The 25,041-nt window shown below is 41.0% G+C and overlaps 1 pseudogene; it reads right to left on the bottom strand.

Annotated features, from left to right (window-relative positions):
• Window positions 1–11,465: 11,465 nt before the first annotated feature.
• On the bottom strand, window positions 11,466–12,861 carry LOC100687854 (annotated as a pseudogene).
• Between the last annotated feature and the right edge of the window lie 12,180 nt (window positions 12,862–25,041).

Here is a 25,041-nt window from a genome sequence, read left to right as displayed (position 1 = left end):
GTATCCAAGCTCTGTGGGAAAACACACAATCAAGGAGACGGTCACCATGGGCAAGAAGACAATGGTGTCTGGAGTGCTATACCCTTTCCATCTCTGTCAAATGGACTGACTGGCAGCAGGGACCATTTCTCCTTTCTTACTGCTAATCTTTCCTCTTTGCAATCTTGATTCTTCTCCCAGAGTTCAACTCATTTCTTCCTCATTCAATCAGCTTATGATATTATCATACTTCAAGATTCCAATAGATATATGTATACACATACATGTACATGTCCCCACGGGTTATACACACACATATGTGAATGTATGTATGTGTCCACATATAAAAATACATGCATATGAATGTGTACACATGTGTATATGGCATGTACACACTGCACAGTCACATGTGTTTCTAATCTATTTCATCTCACCTCGTGTAAATATGAACATTCACTAGCACTTCCCCATCTGATCCTCAAGTTACCCACTCGAGTCTAGGCTGGAACAAATATTTTACCTCATCTGTGTATAACTGCTTCAACCAGCCTGGTGAACCTTAAGGAAATAGGATTTAGGTTTAAAAGGTTCAAACTAAATCTTAGCTCTTCTAATTAGTAATAACTCCCCCAAGCTTTAAATGTAAAATGAAGGTTTAATAATAATAATAGATATCTTATACTCCTCACAAAAATGTCAGATCAAATGAGTACATTTGCAAAACTTGTGCAGATATTTAGATATAATATTCCACAAATGTGTTTCAATTACCTATTTCCTTTGTTTGGTACCTCTTTGTACTTGGTACTCCCATGTGAAAGATCTGAGTGCTGGGACTCCTTTGATTTATCTTAAAAATCATGATGTATAAAGTGGTTTTTATTAAGTGCATTCTGCCATAATAAAAATGGCTCCATACATGTTTGTTTTTCCTCTTGGAAACTGAAGAAATAACCTTTAACATGGTTTTAGAACTTTCTGATCTGGTGGTTTTCAAAGTAAAGTTCTATTAGACTACAGTTTCTGTCATGCTACGCCCCTTTTACAGAATCTAATATTTTCATGTAGGGAAGAGAGAGCTTGTCTCATCTTAAGGTTACTGTTAACTCAATGCAAATTAAGTAGTTTAAAGTCAGATCTTGTTTCCAAGGGAAGTAGACCAACGGAGAGAATGACCCAAACTTCCTAACCAGGAAATGCCAGCTATAGAGGAAGCACATCAACTAATATGAGAAATGCAATGTGAGTTTGGCCTGCCGTGGTGTAGGGTAGAAACACAGGGAGTCAAAGAGAATTGGTTCCAAATTCTGACTCCTAAAACCCAATGGCTGCATGACTTAGGAAAAGCACACATCTCTGAGCCTCATAGGGCAGAGCCAGACTCTTTTCTAGGCACTAAGGACACAACAATGAAAGTAATGGAGAACATTCTGGGAAGGAGCTCAGCACAATGAAATAGGATAAGGTCAATGGAAATTGCATCTGGGTACATCACAGTCAAACAGCAGAAAAGGAAAGATTAAAAAGACATCTTAAAATTGGTGGAAAAAAAGGCACGTTATGGGTGAGAAAATGTTTCATCTGACTGTAGACATGTCATCAGAAACCATGGAGGCCAAAAGCCAGTGCAAGAACATTTTTAAAGCACTAAAAGCAAAAAAAAAAAAAAAAAAAAAAAAAAAAAAAAAAAAAAAAGAAAAAAAAAAAAGAAAAAAGAAAAAAAGAAAAAAAATCTGTCAATCTGGAATTCTATATCCAGCAAATACATCCTTCAATTATGTAGGCAGAATAAAGACATTTTGAGATAAAGATAAGCTAAGCAAAGTCATTGCCACCAGACCTGTGCTACAGAAATGCAAAATGGAATTATTCAGTGTGAAGGAAAAGGAGTCCCAGAAAGAAAAAGAAATGGACACACAGATCTTGAGGAATGAATGAAAAGCACCAGAAATGGTAACTATCAGAAATTCACTGCAGCCTGATAAAGTTGTCATTCACACTCAGATTCATGCACAAAGAAAACATGGCAGAGAGGTTTAAAGACTCAACCAGAAGTCATACCTGTAGAGATAGCAGAGCTTACATTTGAAAAATCCTCATTTCTATATTCCTTTGATTACAGCAACCTCCATCTCAAAAGTGGTTTTAGAAGGGAAAGTAAAAGATTTAGAAGACAAGGCCCACCATGGTCCTCTCCTCTCTTCCCTGTGTGAAAATATCCCAAAGCACAGGTAAGAGCCATGGAGAACATGTCCCAGCAGAGGAGAGTGGAAGGCTGGTAGAAACAGAATGGGAGGGGCAATTGCTAGCAAGTGACTTTTTCCCCTTCCACAGTTACAAGAGACCCTTCTGTAGCTTGGACTTTGGGGCAAGTGTTTAGTAGGCAGTGACTCCATGTGGGGCTGATTGCTGGGATGACTGACAGGGAAATAGTACTGCCTTTGTGGTTGATGAGCATAAGCACTGGCCTCAATGAGCTTGAAAGAATCTGTACAGCAGAGCAAATAACACTCTGCTATAACAACACTCTGGAGAAACTACTTGTTTTGGTCCAAGACTCTCTCTCATTACCCGCTCTCCGGCAACACAGGCCATCTGCCCTAGCCACTTCTCCTTGCCACCATTTCCTGGACTGGATTCTGCTAATCCTCTGTGCTGGAATACTACTGTTTCCTCAGCCTGGGTCTCTAACATTAAGACTAAACACTACTCACCCTTAACCCAATTTCTATCCTCTTTTCCCTTACCTTTTCCCCACCCTAGCTCAGACCTGACACTTGGCAATTCTCTCAATATGAATCCTTTTTGGTCTTCAAGGGTCGAATCCTATCTCATTTCCTTGACTTCTCTAGCCCCAAAGCACCAAGAACTCACAAAATGTGACACCTTCTAGAAAAATCCCCTGCACCAGTGCTTTCTTTTCTTCTTCTCTGCCTCCTTGCTTGAGATAGCTAACATGTGTTAATGACCTATTATGTGCCAGGTACTACGCTAAATGATTTTTACATTATTTTATTTAATCTTCATACCAAGGCCACATTGTCCTTTCCATTTCACAAATAAGCAAATCAAGGTTCATTGAGATTCAACACCTCACTCAAGCATCCCAGTTGTCTACAGAGCTTATAGGCAATATTCTCTCTTATAACATTTTACTGTATCCCAGATCCTTTGGGTGCAAGTAAAAGAGTCATTTCCAAGAAAAATTCACACACATACTGACCCATAAATCTGTATTCACTTTTTTTCTCTCTCTACTGTCATCCCTTAAAGTCCTGGGTCCTGTCTCAGTCAGGTCTTGTGTCTGCTCAGAACAATAACTCCAATATATATGCCGATTGGCTGAGCTAAAGAAATTTGGTGTTCCCATGGTGAGGCTGATTAAAAACAAACAAGTAGTGGGTCAACAGTTTGAGGTTATTTGCAAAAGTGAAATATACCTAATCAGGCCCAGCAATTGTGGCCAAAACTCTAATCAAGAATGCAAGGTTCCGTGGAGCCTCATACCCTGTGCTCATGATGCACACTACCCCCCACACCCTCTCTTGGTTCTATTATATAAATGGAGGCAAACTTCTTAACTTCTCTAAACATCTGAGAGGAGAAATGTGAACTGATTTTTCATGCAGTAGATGAGGCCAGGACAACCAAAACTGAAAGGAGGATTTTGCAAACATGGAGAAGTTTATTAGTCTGGGCAGAAAGTCAAAGTCATCTAATTTTTCTGCAGATATGTTCTGTGCCTCATTCTTGCCCTCTTGGGCTCTGGAGCACACTGACCTCTGCAGTGGGTGAAGAGTCATTAATTGAATTTTGTGTGATGGAGATTGCAGCTCCTGGTTCTTTCTGCACTGGTCATGTTTTGGGGATATCATAGCCTCATTGCCCCCAAAATGTAGCCACTGCCCTCCACTTGCCCTCTTCCTATCCAAAAATGTATATGCAGGGATGGCTGAGGAGCTGTGGCACCTTACAAATGATCCATTCAGACTGTCAAGCATCTTTTGTTTGGAAGGAAAGGAGATGTGACAAATGTAAACACTGGAGGATGGGACCTGCTGCAGAGGACGGATGCCATGTCAAGCCTGATAAAAGCTGATGATGCATTCTTTCACTGTGAGTCAGCTGCCTGCTCTCTCCCTCCAGGTCCCCTCAGCCCCCTTTTGCTCTACTGTGATATTTTCTTTCATTTAGACCCCTTAGGCAAGGGGACCCAATGAAAGCAAGGTTCTGATTAGTCTAAAACTGCCTACCTTATATTTTTATTTTCACCCATGTTTCTAGTTTGATGCCAGGCCGCAGGATACAGATACAGATCAAATTAGATGAGGGCCTCTCATTTCCTAGAACACGAGGCAAAGAGTATTCCTTTCTGTCACCCAGAGTGGAAGGACCATCTGGTTCAAATGCTAATGGAGGCCATGCCTTCAGTTACGGAGGTCCCGGTTTCATAACATTTCCTGAGGCAGAGGTGCATGTTGGAAAGCCTGGGGAACAGTCAAAGGAAAAGAGTGGCCCCTGGCAAGTTGTGAAAACCAAATCAGCATCTTACTCTGACTCTATCCCTGAGACATGACTAAATGAGCTCCTCGCACATCGAAAATTGCATTAAAGTTGGACACGGCTGGCTGGGGATGATGCCACTTCGAGTGGCCATCCAGGTGTAGGATATCAGTTGCTAGCTCTGGCTATGTTAAGACATCTGATGTCATCTTCATTTGTACAACTCTTGCCTCAGATAAGCCACAGTATAAAGTAGTGGTTAAGAGAACAGGTGTTGGAGTCAGAAGGATTTTGGCCCAACTTCCAGATTTGTCTTTTCACTCTTAGTCAAGATTGCATTTGGATGCAGTCAAGAGGAGAGTTGACCAGTGAATAACTGGGGAGTTATTAATCTCACACAACCAGAAGTACCGGGATAGGTAGGCCAGGGCCATCACAGTGGCTCAGGGATTCCATTTCATTGGGCCAGCTCCTTCCAACTTCCTGTCCTACATCCTTAGGGGGTTGTTGTGGGACAAAAATATAACCTCAAAGATCTCCATGGAATGTGGTTTATTTTCAGGAAAAGATACAATGATGGTGAGATAAACAAGCAAAATCCCTGAGTGTATCTCAGGTTCCCAGGAGAGATGCTGTGCTCAGTTTCAGCTAGAACCTCCCTAAGCATGTTCCAAAGCAGAGGCTGCATAGATCCAGGACCTCCAAAACCCTCTCCTGGGTCTTGTCAACCAGCAAGCACATATGAGGCAACATAACTGATGTCGTTTGTTCTCTTGTCAGGCTCACTTATTTAAGCATGATTCAACTCTGAGCCGACTTTCTAGACTTGACTTTATAACATTTTTACTACTGCACAGCCATGAACCTGAGCCAGCGTGGTGATAGATGAGGGCCAGAAGGAGGGCAGTGTGGTGGGCTTAGAGATGAAAGAATCTGTGAGTGAGACACTCTTTCCGGATGGAGAGTGATTGGATGTGGAGGGATCCAAGTTGACTCTGGGTTCTTTAATTGGAGGAGCTTCAGGAGGATGGTAAGGTCATGAATAGGAAAGGGAAAGTCAACAGGAGGAGTCTGTTCAGGACAGAAACCAGGAAGTTCAATTTGGGACACACAGAATTTCTGGGGTTATACAAAAGCCTTATCCAGGGGGAGATACTCAAGCCGCAATTGGAAATCCAGGCCTGGAGTTTAAAAGCGAGGTCAGTAGAGTTAAAATACAGGAACTGTTTAATGATATTAATAAGAGAATATAGATATTTTTAAGTTTTGGTCTGAAATGTTGGGTTAGTTTCCTATTGGTTATGGGCATCCTATCCTGTGACAGAATCCACAAGCTGAATAAAATGAAGTCTGCAATTATCTGGTGAATATGATCTTAGTGGAGAGCCTGTTGAAGGGAAAAACACAAGCCTCTGATTCCCCATAACTGCAGGAAAAGTGGGGAAGGGTGGGCATTTCTGAGTTCACAGAAATAAATAATTCCTGTGTTATATAAGTTTTACAGGCTTTTTCACACATCAGCTCATTCAAGGTTCACAAGAACCCTGTGAAGAAAGCAAGGGAGAGCTTTTGTTGATAAGCGAGGAAAGAGAGATGCAGGCAAAGCCCATGATGTGTCCAGACTTGAATGGCTGGATACCAGAGCTCACACCAGCTGGCCCAGTGTAATTCCACTAGGCCTGATAACTTCTCCGTTTTGGAAGGTGCTCAAATATGACTACTTAAAAATACTTTACAGTACCACCTCCACTCTTTGATGACTTTGTAGTGAATTAGGTAAATGATTCTTAAACATCAGTTCACTTAGGGAACTTGTAAAATACAGATTTTTAAGGCTTACCCTAAAAGATTCCCCTTCAATGCATGTAATAGTCAGTGTTCTTCAGAGAAACAGAACCAATGGGTTATCTATCTATCTATCTATCTATCTATCTATCTATCTATCTATCAATCATCTATCATCTATCATCTATCATACAGAGAGGTAGAGAGAGATTTATTGGCACATATAGATACAGATACAACTGTATTATGAGGAATTGGCTACATAATTATGGAAGCAAAGTAGTCCCATAATCACCATCTACAAGCTGGAGACCCGGGAAGCTAGTGGTGTAGTTTTGGTCCAAGTCCAATGGCCAGAGAACCAGGAGTGCCAATGGTATAAGTCCTAGTCTGAGGCTTGGAAGAAATTGATGTCCTAGCTCAGAGGGATGCTCTAGTCAGACAACAAAAGAGAATCCCCCCATCCTCTGCCTTTTTGTTCTGTTCAGTTCCTTCCATGGATTGGATGATGCCCACACACCCTGAGGAGGACAAACTGCTTTACTCAGTCTGCTGATTCAAATGTTAATCTCTTCTAGAAATAACTTCACAGACCCACTCAGAAATAATACTTTGGGCTTTCCCATGGCTCAGTCAAGTTGATGTATAATATTCACCACCACAGTATGTCTGCTTAGATTCCAGGAATCTGCATTTTTGCAAACATCTCAAATGAGTCTGATGTGGATAGTTCACCCTCCATGTTTTGAGAATCACAGAAACGAAGGGGACTAGAGGTGGGGGAAGGATGTCTTAGTCCTCGTTCCCTTCCCACTACTCTCCCTTTCTCTAGATGAGAGGGAGTCATTCCTCTGATTAGTCAGATTCCAGGACATAGACCAGACTATATTTACTAATAGATATGATCATTATACTTTAAAATGTCAGGTAGTTGTATTTATTATCATCTTTTCTATTTTTTGCTGCTTCTTTAGTGGGATATCACTAAGCTGAGCCAAGATCCCTCAATGTTTGATTACTTTATCCTGTCTTTTGCTTTCTTTGCATGCTTTCTTAAATGTTGGCATGGAAACTCTGGTCCCCTGGATGGTATGGTCCATCCAGAAGGTGATAATACCCAAGAGTTGTAGTTCGGAGGTAAAGTCATTGTAGGTAATCAGACTAGTTTGTAAGCTTCTCTTTGTCTTAACCAGAGCACCACATAAGATATACCAGATACTGGTCCCAATAAAAAAATTTTTTTTTTACCTTATATGCATTTGGTTTTGTTTTCTGTCCATAGTATCTTCAGGATTAATAGCTAACATTTACTGAGTGCATACTATGTGCCAAACAGTGAGTGCTTTGCCTAAGTAACTCATTTTGTTTTCATAATTATTATTCCATTTTTTTTTCCAGATGAAAAAATTGCCCAAGGTTTCCTCACTGGGGAGTGAGCAAGATTTGAACCTTGGGTACCTGCCTTTAACTGCACATACCTTGTCATTCCCATTCACCTCTTTCCCACTATACGTTATTGCCTTAAGGAACTGTCTGGGGGAGGGGATGGGTAATTAGGTAGAATGTTAGAATCCTAGGTTCTCTGAACATATACCATATTCAAAACTCTACCTTGAACCCCTAGGAGAGGACCAATTCAAAGGCAAAAAGAGGAATATGAAGCCATTATTTGTGTGACTAGAATCAAAACTCTTTTTGAGTTGCATTAGCTAGACAGGTTTTTTTCAATAGCTTGCTGACTCTTCTGAATGGGCACTTAACTCTGGCCTCTCTTAGCTGCTGTTGAAATTTCTATAACCTCAGTGGCTCTGGAATCAACAGATGACGAAACTTTTTAGCAGATCCACTTTCTTTGAGCCAGTTGACAAATACAGGGCTGGTATTCCCTATCTTAGAACAAACTATTAATCAAAAAGAAAGGCAACAACCATAAATCGACGTGAATTGGGTACTATCGTCCCCGAATGACTTTGCCCTGCCAAAAGTGTTCTTGGCTTGATAACATTGGTCGGCACTGGCCCTAGCCCAGCGGTTTTCAGTTTTTCTTTATGGAGTCAAATAGACTAAACTCAGCACTTTCTCAGTCTCTCAAATAAGTGTACTGACATCATTTGGAAATTATAAGAATCCACATATCAGGCCAAATTCCACCCTGGGTTCAACATCCGCTCCCCCCACCCCCGAGATCAACCCCCAGGAGTATGGTTAAGTGAGGGTAGAACTTGGCCGGAAGCTTGTTATTTCTGCAGTTTTAATTACACATACCTCATCCATTTGACCAAATTAGGAGCGAAGGTTCATGGAGGGAACCTTCGCCTATTGGCTTGCTTCAATGTCTGGTTCTTCAAGTACCTAACTTGGGAATTCCAGGAAAATAGTCAAGAATTGACATTTTACATTTTTAGGGCTGGAAAGAACTTGGCTCATTAGTATCTAATCCAAACCCCATGGTTTTATAGACCAAAAAAACAAAAACAAAAACAGAAAAAGCCCCTGAGATTTAGAAAGGAAAAGTGCTCAAGGTCATATGAAAAGTATGGTGAGCCAGGACAAAGAAAGAATGAAAGAAAGAAAAAAAGAAAGAAAGAAAGAAAAAAAAAAAGCCAGGAATCTGTCTCTCTTGTTTAGTATGCTTTCCACACACCCAGCTAGAAAGGGTGATTTATCGCAGAAGTTTGCTTCTGCTGTATTCAGTAGTGGGAAGGACCGAGGGCCAGAGAAAGGTAAGAGTAAATCCAAATTCAAACTTCCTTCTCATGTGTACTTAGTTTCTTAACATATCTGGGTCTTAGTTTTCCTATTTATAAAATGGAGAAGACTAATCTTCCTAAGGAGTTTGTGACAATTAGGTAAAATGATAGTGCCTAGGCAAGTAGCTATTTGGCCCCTTTCTTGGGGCTCCTGGGTTATAAATGACAGAATCTCAAACTGGCTTGAGCATAAATGGGAATTTGTTAAGCTACCTGTATGATTTTTAAAAGATTTTATTATTTATTTATTCATTCATTCATTCATTCATTCATTCATTCATTCATGCAAGACACAGAGTGAGGCAGAGATACAGGATCCCTGCGGGTAGCCCGATGTGGGACTGGATCCCAGGACCCTGGGATCACGACCCGGGCCAGAGACACGCTCAATCACTGAGCTACCCATGTGTCCCTACTTGTATAATTTTAAAGTGGATTTTGGTTCAAGAGAGACTGGTTCTATAAGCCTACGAGTTATCATTAGAAATTATAGTTTTCTTTCGCATAAGTGACACTCTCAGGCCAGCTCTGTGTTGGCATGATGAATGGTTATCAGGAACTCTGGGTTTCTATTTTACAAGGTTCCAGTGCAGAAAAGGAAAAACTTTTCTTTCCCAATATTTTTTATTGAGGCCCCATAATGAAGTCACACTGGCCTCACTGTGATAAAATATAGAATAGCACAAATCAAGTACAAAACAATTCATCGCATGACCTTGAGGAGCGTACCACTGAACTCAAGTTCTGTAAAATGAGCATAAGAATTGTGTTTATTTTTCAGGGTAATTGTGAGCGTTAAAAGTCATAACATATTTTGAGTTATTTGGCACACATCACAAATTATGTTACAAAATGTTTAGTTTATGAAGAAATTTTTGCATTTATTTGCTACCACCCAGTTCCAAGCCCCAATATGCACATGTCTGTACCTGTGCTCACACACGCGTGCGCGCGCGCACACACACACACACACACAGAGTCATGGAACCGCTAATGTAATAGAAGCTAGGGCTAAAGACATATATACTGTGATCACACTGGGCCAGAACCTGAAGCTATTTTGTAACCTCCAGTGATTTAGGTTATCTTGCTATTGGTGCATTGCCTGCCGCTGCCACCATGGCACACACATCCACACACATGTAAAATGTGAACTATTGCTAATATATGAGAAACCAAGCAGGTAAAACACTTGGGTCCCTGTGTGGTGCATAGTTGTGATTCTCACACAGAAGTTAGCCTATTTGCCATGAGGCCAACCCAACTGTTAATTGTGTGATGAAGAAAGTGAGAAAGGGGCTTTGAAATAGTGATGGGCACAAGCAGTGATGAGCACTGGGTGTTATATGCAACTGATAAATTATTGAACACTACATCTGAAACTAATGATGTACTCTATGTTGGCTAATTGAATTCAAACAAAAAAAGGAAAATAGCAATGATCTGACTTCTGACTCTGGTCACAATGCACTAATGGGTACTGAATTTACTTTCTTTCTTTTTTTTTTTTTTTGTTCGGGATTTACTTTCTCTTGTGGAAAATTCAATACTGTGAAATGTCAGTATGTGTCAGTGGGCAGCTGGCAACTCAGGACAGTGATTCCTGAGAGAAGAGAAATCAATGATTGCCCCAGATTCCTGCCTGGAGAAAGGTTCCAGGAGGTGTTATATGGAGGAGGAGGCACTGACACAGAGCCCGGGAGCTTCTTTGAGTTGAGGTTGTGGCTCAGGGAGGCCAATACAGATGGAATTCTGAACTGAGCACTGCATAGCTTGGATCTGCTCCTTCTTTTTCTTCTCTTCTAGTTTTCCTAAGATGGTAGCTTAGGTCATTGATTTTCAGATATTTCTTCTTTTCTAATGCAGGTATGCAGTGCTATAAATATTTTTCTAAGCACTGTTTTCATCTCACAAATTTTGATAAGTTGTATTTTTATTTAGTTCAAAATATTTTAAAATTCTCTTGACGGGCAGCCCTGGGTGGCTCAGCAGTTTAGCACTGCCTTCAGCCCAGGGCCTGATCCTGGAGACCTGGGATCGAGTCCCGTGTCGGGCTCCCTGCATGGAGCCTGCTTCTCCTTCTGCCTTGTGTCTCTGCCTCTGTGTGTGTGTGTGTGTGTCTCATGAATGAGTAAATAAAAATCTTTAAAAAAATTTAAAAAATAAAATAGAATTCTCTTGAGATTTCTTCTTTCATTTATGTATTGTTTATGAGTTTGTTCTATTTACTTATTTTCCAGTGGACATTATATTTTATTGTATGAATGTCAAATGTTTCACAGTATTTAATAACTATATTTTATGTATTTTGTAAAATAAGCACTATTTGAAAGTATACTGGAATTTGTAACAGAAGTAATACAAAGAATAGATGCTTGAAATACACCTGGTAGGAAACTTATTCCCAATTATATCATCCAATCCTTTGGATAAGAAATGTTTCTAGTGTTATGGATAAACTTGATCTTCTTTGAAATGTGTTGTCCACCACTTTTCTGTTTCAGTCTTAGTAGCTATAAGTAGTTATTGAAGATGTCCTCATCTAGATTCCCATCAATAAGAGCCAATTGATTCGTTCTCTCAGTATCTTCTTTCCAGCTCTCCTCCAGATCATAGAGCTCATGGGCACCTTGGACAATCATTGGTTTTGGTTTGTCTTTGATCAACACCTGCCCCTTGAGTTGCTTGACCTGCATGCAGTCATTGTCCTTGCTTCTCACATTCTTCACCCACAGAAGATTCTGAATAAATCCATTTAGACTTTCTTCCTTCACATCGCTTGGTTCTAAAATGTGATGTTGATGATGCTCTGATCAGCGCAAGGCTGTGTGGTTGGTAAGTGTTGAAGTTTTTCTGCAAATATATTCCAGAGAGACTGTCAAAGACATGAAGAGCTAGTATATTAGAGAGATCAGCTCTTGATCCTTGTGTTTCTAAAAATTTTCCCAGTCCATTTATTGATCTAATGGTGATTCTTAATTTGTTTAAATCCTCTTGTGAAACCCAATCTGTTTTATTAATGATAATGGTATCTGCTGAAGCAGTTTGCCTAGAAGCCTCCTGGATAAGACCATCGAGTTTTTCTACTGCTAAATGTTTTAATCCATATTTTGTATCCACAAGAGTTCTGATACTAATAAGAGAAATATTAATCCCTAATTCAGCATCAACCCCAAAACAAAGATGCTACAGCACCAGCATCTGCTAATCCAGTGGTCTTTAATGGTATGTCATCAAATTTTCCCTTCTTCTGCATCACATTCTCGTTAGCTCCAGGGCCACTATCCTATTCAGTAGAATAGCAGAGGCAATCATTTCTAAGTTCCAACTATTTTTGGTAGAGAACTTCACTTTGGCTGACAGATAAGGATTTCTCCACTGTACTTTCTCCCCCAAATTTGTTTGAAATAACTACTACTCTTTTCTTATGTTGCTCCATCAAGATATTTTTCAGAAGTATTGGTGCACCTAGCCCCTTAATACCTAGTGATAATTGTGACTAGGATCTTGGTACCAGGACCAGACTTTTCCTCCTCCTCTCCTTCCCTCATCTCAATGGGGATCAATTCAGGACAGTCCTCCTCTGTCTGCTCCTCTTCCTCATCCACAGCTCTGACATCCTGACCAGCTGCACAGCATGCCTCTCCCTCAGCTCAAGAGCTGGGACCCCCATGTGTTATTTACAAGTGTATTGCTTAATTGCCAAGTATTTGGGGGATTTTTCCAGCTATATTTTGTTACCGATTTCTAGTTTAATCTCACTGGGGTCTGAGAGCAGACATTGTATGATTTCGATTACACTATCTTTGTTAAGGTGTGTTTTATGGCCCAGAGTGTGGTCCATGTGGGTGAATGTTCCATGTGAGCTTAAGGATTAACTACTGGCACTGTTGAGTTCAACTATATCTTTACTGATTTCTGCCTGCCACAGCTGTCTATTTCTGATAGAAGGGTGTTAAAGTCTCTAACTCTAATGGCTTCTTCTATTTCTCTTTGCAGTTGTATCAATTTTTGCCTCGTGTTGTTAGGTGCATACATATTCAGGATTGTTAATTCTTCTTAGATAATTGGCCCCTTGATCATTATACAGTGGTTTTCTTTATCCTTGATTAAGTAAGAGAGGAGAGGACAATGGGTAAAGTTAAGAATATTACTCTGTTGGGAGTTTCATCATGGAGAATAACAACCCTGCTTTCTCACCAAGAATCAGGGTTTCTTAGAAACTATCACAGAAACTCTGTGTTGCATTGATGGCACTTGTGCCCATGGCTGAGTGCCTTTGAGCTAAAGCACCATCTAGAAAGTGGCAGATCCCCTGTTAATGACACAGTTACTCAGAAGACTATTTTAAGGAAAAAATTATTGAGTGTTGTAACTGTCTCAGGAATAACCTTCAAACAGCACATTCTGGGCTGCCTGAGGGAAGATCATGGTCAGGAGTGTTGCTTTGAGAAGATGAATGAAGGGAAAGGGACTAATATGAGTTTAAGGCCCATTATGAATCAGGCACTATGACAGGTGCTTTGACATATATTTCCACCCAATAATATAACAATATTTATTCACTGCTTGCCATTTTCCAGTTATCTCTTTAAACCTTCAAAACAGGGCAGCCCGGGTGGCTCAGTGGTTTAGCATCACCTTCAGTCCAGGGCATGATCCTGGAGACCTGAGATGGAACCTCACATCAGGCTCTCCGCATGGAGCCTGCTTCTCCCTCTGCCTGTGTCTCTGCCTCTCTTTCTCTCCGTGTCTCTCATGAATAAATAAATAAAATCTTTAAAAAAAAAATAAACCTTCAAAACATGCTGATGAATTGGGTCAGTGAGTGTAGAATATGGGTTAAAACCATGGGCCAGACTGCCTGCCTGTATTTTGATTCTGGCTCCTCCCCTGATATGTTACCTTGGGTGAATTATTTACCTTCATGTGATTCAGTGTCCTCATTTGTGAAATGAAGACAGTGGGAGCTCCTCCTTGTAGCTTCTTCACATGGTGGCAGATACAAAGAGCTCTGTCATCTGTAGGCTATGATTTACCATTATTAGCCATATTATAGGTCAGGAAACTAAAGCTTGAAGAGCTGTGTCTGGGGTCACACATCCAGGAATTTGTCACTTTGGGATGGAAGGGTAAGCAATGAAAGGAAATTTGACTTGGATGAGGAAATGCAGCAGAGAGTGCATTGAAGTGTGTGGTGAGGAGAAGATGGTTGAGGACAGCCTGTGGGGAGCTTAGATATTGTAAGCAAGTGTGGTGGAGAAAGAGTTTTCCCAAAACGAATTTTTTCCTAATTTGTTTTTCTACAGAAGCATCCCTACAGATTGCTTTTTTACTGGCAAACATTCAGGATGTGTTCTCCTGGGAAGATAAATGGAGAAGTTCCCCTCCCCCGCCAAGCATACATGATGAGTCATGGCCTATTTTAGGTCAGGTTTAAGAGGATAACCTGGTGAAATTCCAAGGCTGTTGGTGGGAAGAGCTTTCCTTTTTGCCTTCCTTATAGAGCTAGTCTTTGTCAACAGAGCTTCCCAGACAGGAAGAGGAAACTGGGTTCCAGTAAAAACAAGTCACTTGAGGAAAGACAGGAAGGAAGTTGTGAGTGTTCGGGGCTACTAGCTTTGATTTTGGATGGTCTTTTAGTCCCTTCCCAGTGGCCAAGGAACTTTATCAACACTTTAGAATAAAGCTGAGAAAGACCCTGTGGGCTTCTAGAACCTCACCTTTGATGCCCTGGCTGGGGGATCCGATTTTGCCTGAAGCCCCCCATGCTGGCTATTCCTACCAGCTGAGGAATTTTAAACTCTTTCTGATGTCTGGGTCCTATACGATGTTTAATTTTTTCCAAGTCTTCTGTGGCTGTTGTCTCTAGGATCCACAACAACCATGCTGAGGTGGGCAGGACAGGAGGGATTATTCCTATTTTGCAGATGAGAAAACAGTTTCTAGGAGAATATGTTTCATTCTTGAGGTCACTTAGCTGATAAGTGATAGCACTGAAGCTGAACTCAGAGCTTCATAAAGAGCCATCATGCTAAGTGAAATAACAGGAGAAAGACAATTATCATATGATTGCACTCATATGTGGAATATAAGAAATAGCACAGAGGGCGATAAGGGAAGGAGGGGAAAGTGAATGTGAAGAAATCAGAGAGGGAGACAAACCATGAGTGACTCCTAACTGAGAAACGAACTGAGGGTTGCTGGCAGTAGGGGGGAAGGGGTCACTGGGTGATGAGCATTAAGGAGGGCACGCGATGGGGTGAGCACTGGGTGTTACATGCTACTGATGAATTACTGAAAACTACACCTGAAACTAATAATATGTTGGCTAATTGAATTTAAAAAAGGAGCCTGTTGAACTAGGGTGGCATCAGGTATTTGTGGAGAGGGAGCCGGTACCACCACGGGGAGTGGCTGGTCTCTGAGGGGTGTGAACACGGGGGCACAGTTTTCTGCACCTTTACATCCTGCTGCCTGGCTCTGTGCCGGCCTGCTGCAGGATGTCTCAGATAGTTGTTGAAATGTGTTAAAAGAAACCACCAGAAGTCAGGATTGGCTTGGCACTTGGGGGAGCTGAGCAAGAGTCCTGGCTGGGGAGGGTCCAGGGGATGGACATGCAGGTCTGATGCACTTACAGCTTTAATTACAGCTTCAAAGAGAGACTGCCTGGGGCACTTGCTGGTCAACTGTCCAGTGCAACAGCAATACATGGTGTTGCTCTGCCCTGTTCTGGTCAGAAAAGAAGGGCTTGGAACCAGGAAGCAGAATGAGATGCCTTTCTCTGTCTCCATGTTGCCCTGACATGCTGTCAAACAGCAACCTTTCAGGACCCCTCTTTATCTTTCATGCCTACCGGATCCTCCCTTCCCTCTCACCTGATACCCCAAGTCCTCCAGCTGTAGTCACCTTCCCCTGCAAGGTGAGACTCTTTGGATGCAGTTTAAGGACAAATGGGCCCCCTCAATCCTTACTGGAGGCAGGATAGGGAGGCAAGAAAGCTTTGCAATCAGGTAGTCTTGAGGTCTCCTACACCAAGGTCTCCTGTATACACCCCAGGACTTTTCATAGTCCCCCCCCCACTCTTTGCCATCCACCAATGGCCCAAACCACAGGCCCACGTGTGCAGTTTAGAGGAGTCATATTTGGCTCTTCAGAGAACATGCAGGGAAAACAGTCTGCTCCAGGAATGCTGAGCAAGGGCCCTGAAAGGGCTTATTAGGTGTGGAATCCCAGGTAGCAGTGCCCAGGGCTGCCAAAGAGGGTGCTTTGTTCTTCTCCTCCACCTGGCTCAGGTGGGCTGTCCTCTGCTCATTCACATGGAGCGATGCCAGCTTCTCACCTGCCTCTTGCGGCTGCCAAACTTTCACTAGGGGACATCATTGCTGTTTCTGCAAGGGCAAATGCTTTGTTTCTGGGAAGACTCTTTCCAGTTTTGAAGTTAGCCTGGGAAGATCCTAAGCTGGTTTGAGTGTCTGCCATGCTGAGCAAATACCAGTGAACAACAGCAGTAATTGACGATGGTAATAACAATGGTGTGCTTTAGTGAACACCTACTACGTGCCGGACACTGGTTTAATTGCATCACATGCATTATTTTGCTTAGTCCTCACAGCAGAATGAAGTAGGTATGATCATATTATTGTAAGATGAAAAAGCTAAGACTCAGAGAGGCTATATAATTTTCTCAGGGACAAAGTGAATGATGGTGACTGAATCTGGATTCTATCATAGGCCTCTCTGACTTCCCGGTCCAGCCTGGTTACCACTATGTCTCAATGTCGCTTCATTTGTACGTGTAGATATTATATGATGGCTTTTGATGGTGTGTCCTCTACCCTAGATGGAAATCAGTGAGGCTGGGTTGAGGGGGCATGTGTCCTCCTCTACCATACCTGCAGTGGACCATGCCGCCCAAGCCCATGAACCTTCGTTAGGGTGCCCTGGGGACCCTTGACTTCACCTCCTGCCATCATTTTACCCTTCCTGTTCTGGCTTCACTGACTTCTTCACTGTTTCTCAAACACATAAAGCATTCCTCTATCTCAGGGACTTTGTGCTTCCTGTTCTTTTATTCTGGAATATTCTATACTCTAACTTCACACAAATCTACTCAAATATCACCTTAGCTGAGAGGCTGTCTTTAATTGTGTATATAAACGAGCATCCCTTTCTTCCCCCACCATCCTGGGCTTCTATCCCTTTCCACTGTTTTGAGCTTCTTCATTGCTCCCACCACCACCTGGCAGAGTGTACGAGTGGATGCTTGGCCTGCATGTCCTCCACATTTAGAACATTGCATGGCCCCTGACAGACTAGATAAATAGCTGTTGAATGACTATCCTGGTGAATGAAATGGCCCAGGCTCACCACTCCAGATTATGGAGCCAATCTCACATTACAACTTAAGGCAAATGACATATCAAAGTAGAAACTGATATAAAAAAAATCCAGTGGGTTATTATTAAATACAGCAGCTGAAAATAGCAGAAAGATTTTTTAAATAAGAAAAAATGTTTTTTTCTGCTCATATACAGATTTTGTACTTATCACATGAAAATTTAGAATTTTGGAATTGATTCTAGTGAGAAAGAATTACTTGTTGCTATCTGTATGAATGTGTGCATTAGAACTCCATGTTGAAATTATATGTGCCTTCTCCATGAAGTCTTCTAGCTATTCCAGTAAGAATCAATACCTATGCCTTGAAAGCACCAGAACCCTTTATCCATACCTCTCTGATAAATAAGGCAGCTAAGCCAAAGTGATTCAAATAAACACTGGATATGAAGTCTAGCAAATAGGAGTTAAATCTTTCTTTTGAAATTTCATAGCTAGATGACTGGAGAATCCATATAACCACTCTTAACTTCTGTTTCCATGAGAGTGAAATAATGTGGTCAATATTTCATTCATTCAACAAATATTTCTTGAGTATTTACTATGTGCAAGGAACTTTCTCTGTGATCCATCCTAGAACAAAAGACACAAAAGATCTCTGAGCTATGGAGTTTATATTCAAGTGATAATGGGTATGAAAAGGAGAGTTATATAGTATCAAAGGCCAAGTTGACATTAAATATTCTAGCATGTGTTAGCTACTTTTCTACCATCTACCTTCCTTTTGCCCTGAGTTCCAGAACTTTAATTATGTTTTGATGTCTACCTCTTCCACATGTTTCTAGGAACGCTGACCATAATCATAGACTCAGGAATAAATCTTCACTATGATCCTATACCCATTTCTCCAGTGGTTGGGGTGGAGATTGGAATGTGACATACATCAGGACAATGATGGGAGAGAGGATTTACAAAGGAGAAAACAGAAGAGATAGCCTCATTTGGCCTCTGGAAATTGTCACATCCTGATGTTATATCTGGAACTGGCACATAGGAATGAAGCAATTTCCTAAACTGAAGAAGAAAGCAACACTGAAGACACAGAACAGAGAAATGGAAAAGACCTGGATTCTTCATGATATTGTCAGCCATAATACTCCACCTTTGGACTAGCTGCTACATCTCTAAATTACTGAAGCCAGTGCGAATTAGCATTTTCTGTTATTTGCACCCAAAGATACTCTAATTGATACGAATTATTATTATGTTACCATTTCTCCTGCTTATCCATGAGATCATTGATTGTTGGGTCTGTTGCATGTTTATGTTTGTATTTACACTACTTGGTGTATATAGCACCTTAATATAAGATATATTTCAGAGAAAATGTATCTCTCTCTCTCTCTCTCTCTCTCTCTCTCTATATATATATATATATATATATATATATATATACATATACTTTTTATTGCAGGTCTTGGGTTCAGAGCTTTATGCAGTTCTATAACAGAATGATAAATAGCAACTTCCAAATGTTTGGGTATGGCAGATACAAAATTTTAAAAGAACCTCAAATTTAAAATCCATGTATTCTGAGATTAAAAATGTCTGAGATGGGTTTGCTTGAAGCAATGTCCTTCAGTACAAGTCAACACAAATATCTTTTATAAAACCCTATGAGTGTGGCTAAGCCTACAATTCCACTGCATAAGCAAGGACAGGCCAAGCCCTGATTTTGGCTGTGTTCATGCCAGTGAGCTACAGTGAGGGTGGGGTCCACCCTGCCCCATGATTTTGTTTGATGAGGTCATGGGAACTGGACAAGTTTTGCCCTGGATTCCAAGCTGACAGCCTGAGGTTTAGTTATGTAGTGTTTGCATGTCATAAGCCAATTACTCTGCTTTCACAGGTAGAGAAACTGAGATGAAAACAGCATAAAGAGGGGCACCTGGGTGGCTCAGTGGTTGAGTGCCTTTGGCTCAGGTCGGGATCTTGGGGTCCTGGGATTGAGTCCCGCATCAGGCTTCCCACATGGAGCCTGCTTCTCCCTTTGCCTCTCTCTTTGTGTCTCTCATGAATAAATAAATAAAATATTTTTTAAAAAAGAAAGAAAACAGCAGAAAGACAACTGGTCTACATCAACAGAACACAGGATTTTTGGGGAGAATTTTCACTGCCACCCAGAGTGTACTTGGCCCTCCACAGAAAGGGCCCTTCAATTAAATTCTGCCTCATGTTCAATACCTATTCCATGTTAGGCACTAGGGATATAAAGATCAGAAAGATAAAATCTTACCTCAAAGGAAGAACAATCTTGTAGAAAATATTTCAAGTAATATAATTCATTCACATAGATGACTTTTTATTCATTCAGTCATTCATGCACTCATTCAACCAACCTCTAGAAATTTGAAATAAAGCAGCAGGTCTCTGCTTCAGTGGAGCTTTTATTTTAATAGAGAAGACATATATTAAAGTGTTAACTATTGAATCAATGACTTAAATACATTGATGATCTGTGCCACAAAGAAAAGAAGTACATAGAATACCACGAGAGCATTAACAAGAGGTCTGATCCAAATTGGGAATACTATTACCTCCACTTTACAGATGAGAAATCACATGAGGAAGTAAGCCACTTACTAAGATCACCCAGTTAGGCATGATGGAGCCAGACTGGTTCTCTCCAGAGTTCCTAACCATTCTACTCTGCAGGGAGATATCGTGAGTTCTGGGCTTGCCTTGGAGCAGACAGCTGGATCCATACACCTGGACCCTGAAGGAAGCTTCCAGGCAGGGGTTGTGCTACAAATGAGAATGGCAATGAGTGCCAGCAAAGAAGTACACTGTGCTGAAAAGGGACCGTGACAGTATCCACCTGACAGAAGCATAAATGGCTTCCTGGGAAGGTTGCCTTAACCTTCAGAGCCTAAAAAAAATACAGAAGAGTTTCTACAGTGAGACTGAGATCAAGGGTAACAAGGGTATTCCAGACAGATAAAAAGAATGTGAAAAAGAAGTCAGTAGAGGCAGAGTAGTTACTTAAGAGGACACTGCCAACTCTTTCTTGTGCCTTTCTATTGCTTCTGGACATCCTCGATAGCATATCCACTTGCAGGCATGTGGATGCACACTATATTGTAGCTAGTTGTTGAATATTTGTTAGGGCCCCATTTTGACAATCCTTGAGCTGGAAAGAACCATATTCAGCATCTATCCCAACATGGGAACAGTGTGTCTCTGCTGGTCTCCTGGTCCATTCCTAGTCCTAGTTTAAAGAATGAGACTCTGGAAAGGAGCCTAGTTTAAGAAACAGGTGTGTACCACTGATCTAAACACAGGGACTGGGGGGCCTGGCTGGCTCAGTCAGTGGAGCGCACAACTCTTGATCTTGAGCCCCACATTGGATGTAGAGAGTACTTAAAAATAAAATCTTAAACAACAACAACAACAACAACAACAACAACAACAACACAGGGACAGAATTTACATGCTATTCCCTGGAAGTCAGGAAACCCTCAGCCCACTGTGATCTTTGGGTAACACATTCCCAGATGTTTAGAGCTGAAAGAGACCCAGAGATTATGGAGCCTCAAACTCCAATTTTACTGCCTATGATTTAAGTTTCAAGATGTGAAGTGACCACTCCAAAGTCATATAGTACTTTACTCAGGAATTTTGTTCCATCCCCTAGCCTGCCTTTCTTCTTCCAATTCAACAGCTCCAGAAAATTTCTCTACCCTCAGGCACACACTAGCATTTATTACCTCATGTACAGTTTTTTTTTAAATTAATTTATTTATTTATGATAGTCATCAGAGAGCGAGAGAGAGAGAGAGAGGCAGAGACACAGGCAGAGGGAGAAGCAGGCTCCATGCACCGGGAGCCCGATGTGGGATTCGATCCCGGGTCTCCAGGATCGCGCCCTGGGCCAAAGGCAGGCGCTAAACCGCTGCGCCACCCAGGGATCCCCTCATGTACAGTTTTGTACTGTGCATCTATCCTCCCTCCCCTGTCCCACACCTTTGGTTTTTGTTTGTTTATTTTTGCATGTTTTACTTTGTTTTGACTATTTGTGGGGCATCACTATGGCTCAGAAGACTCTGCTAATTGATTTACATGCATTATCTTTTGTAACCCTATAATTATACTGTAAATTATAGATATTCTTGTGCCCTTTTTACAGATCAAAAACAGAGACACTGCTCTTCTTGAGATCACACAGTGGGTATTTATTTGAGCCAGGATTTCAACCCTTGTCTACCTGACTGAAAACCTGTGCTCGCATCCAGACAGCTACATCTCTTACCCACCGCTTTTCCCTCATGGAGGTCTGATTGCTTTTAGGCTGGAAGATTGAGTAGCTAGCAGTCTATATTCTCCTTGAGACATGGGTGTCCCTAAACTCAAGTAACAGGTTCCTCTTTTATAAGTGCGCTCCTTATTGCTTCTTGGCCTTTTGGTTAAAATCAAATATAAAGTGTATTTTTTCCATGTGCCATCTACTTTAACAATAGCTGGTGTTTTCAGGCAGGATGGAATAGAAATTTATGTTGTATTGTAATAGCTTCTCTTCTTCACCCAGGCAAATACTGTGATTTTTAATATTTTTTATGTAGATTTCTTATCTAAAATAGTTATCTAACCCTCAGAACTTTGGAGGAGGGGGAACCATTGCTACTTTGACTGTCAATTTTGGATAACCACTCGATTTGCATAGTTTATATATACCTCTTTGGGAAAGATAGAATCAATTTTATCTGGTACCCGAAAGGATATGATGCCACATCTCATTGTTTTCTAAGTTCTTCTGGTGGAGTGTCAGCAATGGCTCTTATTCTAGATCCACTTAGCCTGGCCTGGAACTAGAGAACATTATCTCTATTTCCAGAATGCTCTTGGATGAGCCTCCGTATCAAATTACCATACATCACCCAGGAACGCCAGGACTCTTGCCACTTACTGTGAATTTACAGTTCTTCGTCCTCTTCCAAACTCCTAGCATTTCTTTTGATGTGAAAAAGCAATTTAAGAATGTACCATATCTAATATAACACATGGACATATTCACCACACACATTCTTTTAATTAAAAGAATCGGTACACTGCCTTTTGCTGACAGTTAACACCAATGCTTTAATGCCATTTTCTATTATTGATTTATGAGGTGCATACTCAAAGCAAATTAGGGAATAAATCATTGATGACATTGATTTGCTTACCAGCTCTCTAATAAATGTGTATAATTAATTGTGGGTGTGCTACCTGTCCCTGCTAGTTGAGACCTTCCCGCAGTTTTGGCCTCTTCTCTCTGTTACACTACTGGGTTTAATAGAGAAGGATTGGTTATATACCTGAAAGTGTAGTGTGGGGGAGAGCTTAAACCATTAATATATCTGAGACTCTGAGGTGGAAAAGGAAGTTTTGCACACTTCTCATGAAGAGATGGATGGGGAGGGAGTTTCTGCTTGTGTGAGACTGCTTGTTATTTCAAAGGATTTGCATGGATCTCAGTAACACCTCTGGAACTGGTTATTTCTCAATCAGGATGGCCATAGAATCAAGTGGTTTTTACTTTCATGGTCATGCTGGGAAAGGGCCTTTGGTCTGCAGGTGCCAGGTAAGAGGAACAGGTGGTCATGATTTGGTTCATTGATGAAGGAATCTGCTCTTAAGAAGCAAGGGTTTTTTTGTTTGTTTCTTTGAATGCAGGAGGGGAGCTCAGTAGCCTTCAGGGGATGGGGTCTTGAGTGGCAGCAGGGTATGGGAGGAGTGTACTTCCTTTAGAGCCAGTTTGGTTCAAATCCCAGTAATGGCACTTACTCTCACACTTCAGTATACCTTTGGCAAGTTATCTAACTTTTTGGTCTCTGTTTTATTGTCTACAAAGACGAAAATAATAATTATAGCTAGTCCTTAGAGTTGCTCTATGGATTACATGAGATAATTTGTGTTAAGCGTTTAGACCAGAACCTGGCACGTAGTTGGGAGTACATGGTCAACATTAATATTTATTTTTCCAGAATTCGTGGATGGGTTTTTGTGTGTCCATAAATCTGAAGATCCATAAAACTGTGTGTGTATAGACATTTCTGGGGAGTGGGTCCATGATATTCATTAGAGTCTCAAAGAGATCCCAGACTTCCCAAGAGTTGAAGACTTTCTGCCCAAGGGAATCTCCTTCCTATTTTTGGAGCACTGCTATCTTGGGCTCTTCTTCTTGCTTTGAAATGTTATTCCACTTGCATGGAATATACTGACTTAATACTCTCCCTTCTGATACTAACAATGATAGTAATAGTGTAACGTTTACAGAGCTTCTACTATGTGGCATGTCTCAACTTACATAAAGTACTAATTTTTCTCCTGAGCCTCATTTTCATATCTTATAGGGCTGTTGTGAAAATTAAATGAGAAAATGTGGGCAGAGGAGCTGATGATACTCTATTGGTATATAGGATATAATCAGTATATCCTCTTCATTTTCCTGTTTTGCATGTTTCTTTGCAATCCTTAATGGATAAGAAGCATTAGGAGAATAAGCCTTTGTTGTTTTAAAACATTAAGCTCTTGGATTGTTTGTTACTGGAACATAATGCATTATGTCCATTCTGACAGATACATTGCTATATTCCTCAGTCCCTAGGATAATCAGGCATATAATTAAATATTCAATATTTAAATATTGACCAACTCAATGAGGGAAAGAAAAGAAGTGTATGAAGAAGAGAGGAGATAAAAAGTTGGAGCGAGTTAGGACAAAGTTAACTAAAGTGACTCATAATGGGTCATCTTCTCTAGAGATGCCCTGAAACAATAAATATTCTTCCATCTACAAAAATAGAGATTTTCTAAAGCCTCCAAAAGGCTGAGATATAATTTTAAAGGGAGAGCACACTTTGGGTTTGTGACAGGATCCAGGAGTCTTGGGGCATCCTGCTCTGTCTTGAGTGGTTATCAGGTAAATCACTGTGGTATTTCCAATCCTTCTTGGTCCTGAGAAGGACAGATTGTAGGATGATCTGCAAGAAGATTTTATTGCATGTAGGCCCTTGATCCAGTATTACATTCTCGATCTTTTACAGAAGTACCCTCTTCCCTACTAGCCCTGTATTGACCATATCCCAGGTCTCATTGGAGTGTGGCTTACACCTCTGTGTGTCTGGCTCCAAAGGCTCTCAGCTGTGATGTACACTGGGTCTCAACATACTCTTGGCTGCATGGGCACACAGAATAAGGAATAAGACCAATTAAAAACAGATGCCTTGCACAACCACCAGGACCTCTATTTTAATCTCTTGAAGCACTGTTTCTCAGAGCTCAGAAAGACTCTGGCTGGTGACATAGCAGCGTGAAGGACTGATGAATTGTTGGCATTCTTTTGTTCTGAGGAGAATAAACTAGTTTCAGTTAAAATAAGAACCAGATTGCCCAAAAAAATATCTAAGTCTTCGGACTTGCCAGTTAAAAACAACTTCTAGAGTGTTTGAATGAGAACTTTTCCCAAGGATGGCTTTGGTGAAGGAGGAGAGGCTGCCAGACACTGCATCATTAACTAAATACCACAGAAAATGGCTCTATGTTTTATTGCTGTGTGTGTTAAACTATGGAGAACAAGAAATTGGAAAGCCCAGTCGTATTCAAAGAATGGAGAACAAAATGCTCCAGCTGTTCTGTTTGGGGA

The sequence above is a fragment of the Canis lupus genome, chromosome 10, assembly GCF_011100685.1.
Source record: "Canis lupus familiaris isolate Mischka breed German Shepherd chromosome 10, alternate assembly UU_Cfam_GSD_1.0, whole genome shotgun sequence".
Taxonomy (NCBI): Eukaryota; Metazoa; Chordata; class Mammalia; order Carnivora; family Canidae; genus Canis; species Canis lupus.
This window is presented reverse-complemented; position numbering and strand designations above follow the sequence as displayed.